Source organism: Octopus bimaculoides, chromosome 11 (genome assembly GCF_001194135.2).
Source record: "Octopus bimaculoides isolate UCB-OBI-ISO-001 chromosome 11, ASM119413v2, whole genome shotgun sequence".
In the NCBI taxonomy this organism is placed as follows: Eukaryota; Metazoa; Mollusca; class Cephalopoda; order Octopoda; family Octopodidae; genus Octopus; species Octopus bimaculoides.
In genome coordinates, this window is record NC_068991.1 from 10,234,959 (window position 1) to 10,238,534 (window position 3,576).

At 40.1% G+C, this 3,576-nt stretch overlaps 1 protein-coding gene across 1 annotated transcript in view; it reads right to left on the reverse strand.

The window, feature by feature from the left end:
• LOC106870489 (dynein axonemal heavy chain 12) overlaps positions 1-3,576 on the reverse strand; it is a 262,917-nt gene that overhangs the window by 224,162 nt on the left and 35,179 nt on the right. The gene's annotated exons all lie outside the window — the stretch shown is intronic.

Below are 3,576 nucleotides of genomic sequence, written 5' to 3' on the forward strand. Positions count from 1 at the left end.
GCACCAAATCTGATAAACGACAATGACCTGGCTGTGATAATCTGTGACATATCTGTCCAGACTGACAAGAAGATCAAGATGAACTGTCTAGTTACAACAATCAAAAGCAAGAATGATTATACTCTGATAGACATCTGATCAAACCATTCCTTCAAGCCAAAACATCACACAGAAAGAAATAAGAAAACCATTACACTATTACACATTTATGCTGGTGGAAACAACTTAACCCTTTTGATACCAATCTACCAGAGACAGCGTTTGGTTCTACGATGCAAACTTCTTGCTTTAAAGAAATCTAAATAAAAACTTTCCATCAAAATTTCATGTTGATTTGTTCCAAACAACAGAGTTATTTCACTAAATTTTTTTCATTCACCCATCCATCCATCCATCCAGCCAGCCAGCCCTCTGCCCTGTCAGCCCTCTGCCCTGTCAGCCCTCTGCCCAGCCAGCCCTCTGCCCAGCCATCCAGCCCTCTGCCCAGCCCTCTGCCCTGCCAGCCAGCCCTCTGCCCAGCCAGCCAGCCCTCTGCCCAGCCAGCCAGCCAGCCATCCATCCATCTTCTCCACCTACTATTTCTCCCGGTGTGCTAACAATTCTGCTAACTTACCACATTATTCCACAGAAATATATTAGCAAAACAGCTAAAGCAGCTGCGTAGTTATTGTCAAAAGATTATGGAATTTATAAATCTGATGCTGCCATTCTGTACAATTTAAATCAAAATGGAATTTCTGCTAAGAGATGCTTTTATATCAAATTCACTAATTCATATACATTGTCATCATTTTAACATTCAATTTTTCATGCTCATATGTAGGTAGGATAGAATTTTGTTGAGGGAGAATTTTCTATGGCTGGATACCCTTCTTGTCATCAACCCCCATGTTTTCCCAAATAAGGTCAAGCCGCCAAGTTAAATCATAGTTGTGACTGATGCCAGTGCCATGTGACTGATGCCAGTGCCATGTGACTGATGCCAGTGCCATGTGACTGACGCCAGTGCCATGTGACTTGCATCCATGCTGGTGGCACGTAAAAAACACCTTACAGATGTTGGGCCTTGCAGAGACAGTTACAGGTAACCGAGACCTTTGGTGATATACCATGCTTGAGAAAACCTGTCATGCCAAGTGAGATCGTAGTCGTGGCTGATGCCGGCGTCATGAACATGGCACCCATGCCGGTGTCATGTAACTGGCACCCGTGTCAGTGGCACATAAAAAGTATCCCCTACAGACTTGGAGAGGTTGGTATTAGGAAAGGCATCCTGCTGTAGAAATTATGCCAAATCAGATTGGAACTTGGTGCAGCTCCCTGACTTACCGGTTCTCACAAACCATCCAACCCATGACAGCATGGAAAATGGATATTAAATGATGATGATGATGATGAAAGTAATATTTCCCCATAACTAGTCAGAGACTCCATTTGCATGACTGTAACATTCATTCATAACTATTGCAAAATACACACGCACACACACACACACACACACACACACACACACACACACACACAAAGGGCTTCTTTCAGTTTCCGTCTACCAAATTCACACAATGATTCGGTCGACCCAGAGTTATAGCAGAAGACTATTGTCCAACATGTTACACAGTGAGATTGAAAGCAGAACCATGTAGTCGGTAAGTAAATTTCTTACCATGCAGTCATGTCTGCACCTATTTCATATTCTATGAGATTAATATAATGACTACTTTGTGATTCGCTTATTTCACTTCACTACTGACACTCTTGAGAATAACTCCACTAAGACAATATATTTAGCTATTTGTGGATAATGATTGATCATATCTTGTCTTCAATCTTTTTTTTCATTCACCCTTCTATTTCTGTAATAACCAACTTCAAGATAAATGCTTAAGTTTCTGCAATGCAGTAATCGTTGTATTTTGTACTGTTAGAGTTGGTTTTGAAATAATCAACCTGTTAGAATATCTAACTGCCATCTTGTGGAAGTTTGTCGGTGTTAGGAAGGACATCCAGCCATAGAAACCATGCCAGAGCAGACACTGGAGCACAATGCAGTCCCTTGGACCTATCAGATCCGGTCAAACCATCTGTCCCAAGCCAGCATGGAAAATATACATTATAGGCATAGGAGTGGCTGTGTGGTAAGTAGCTTGCTTATGAACCACATGGTTCCGGGTTCAGTCCCACTGCGTGGCATCTTGGGCAAGTGTCTTCTACTATAGCCTCGGGCCAACCAAAGCCTTGTGAGTGGATTTGGTAGACGGAAACAGAAAGAAGAGGAACATGACCTATTATCCATCAGAATATTCGATATATACGCACACTTTCTTCGACATTGATAAAGCGACATAAAGATCAACTTAATAGACGTATTAATAACATACAAGCATATAGACATATACATATTTTTATAAGCCCGCAAATATCTAAAAAATATTTAAAAACATTTATAAATACATTTGACTACAGCCATGCTGGAGCACTACCTTCAGTCGAACAAATCAACCCCAGTTCTTATTCTTTGCAAGCCTAGTACTTATTCTATTGGGTTCTTTTGCCGAACAGTTGTCAAGTGATAGTGGGGAGGACAAACACATACACACGCACACACGATGAGCTTCTTTCAGTTTCCGTCTGCCAAATCCACTCACAAGACTTTGGTCAGCCTGAGGCTATAGTATAAGACAGTTGCCTGAGGAGCCACGAAGTGGGACTGAACCTGGAATCATGTAGTTGAAAAGAAAGCTTCTTACCACACAGCAACACGAATACGTCTGAGTTTTATGTATAATTATGCAAAAAGACATTTAAACATTAAATGAGAAAGCACTAAATAATATGTATATGCAGAGAATAAATTATATTTTTATAGCTTTTATAAAGGAAAGCTTGAGAGGGGTTTCAATGTTTTGAAGATGGATGGTTGGCTTCATAAGACTATCTGATAATACCATCCATTGGTAAAAACCTCAAAGCCATTGTCAACCTTCTCTTTGCCTGATACACATACACGCGTGCGCACACACACGTGTGTGCATACATGCACAAACACACATGCTGCAATTCAAATTCCAGTGTGTCTTATCACCATTGAATCACTAGTCTACAAATATCATCTGATAAGTGAAAAATACATACATAAATTGAGAACACAAAAGAAAATGAGAAATATAGATACTTAGATAAATGAAATGTAATTATATTACGATATTGAGCTGCTGTCCTCCTTTTCAATGCAACATTTCATAAACATATTTAAAGTAATGCAATTTACAAAATCAGAACAGATACAAACTCTTTAGATATTTTCACAGGATTGTCATAACATCACAGGTAATGTCATAAGCAACCTTAGTAAGCTGTACACTTATTATGCATATGAAATACGTAGGTGCAGGAGTGGCTGTGTGGTAAGTAGCTTGCTTACCAACCACATGGTTCTGGATTCAGTCCCACTGCGTGGCACCTTGGGCGAGTGTCTTCTACTATAACCTTGGGCCAACCAAAGCCTGGGCCAAGAGTGGATTTGGTAGATGGAAACTAAAAGAAGCCCGTCGTGTATATATATATATATATATATAT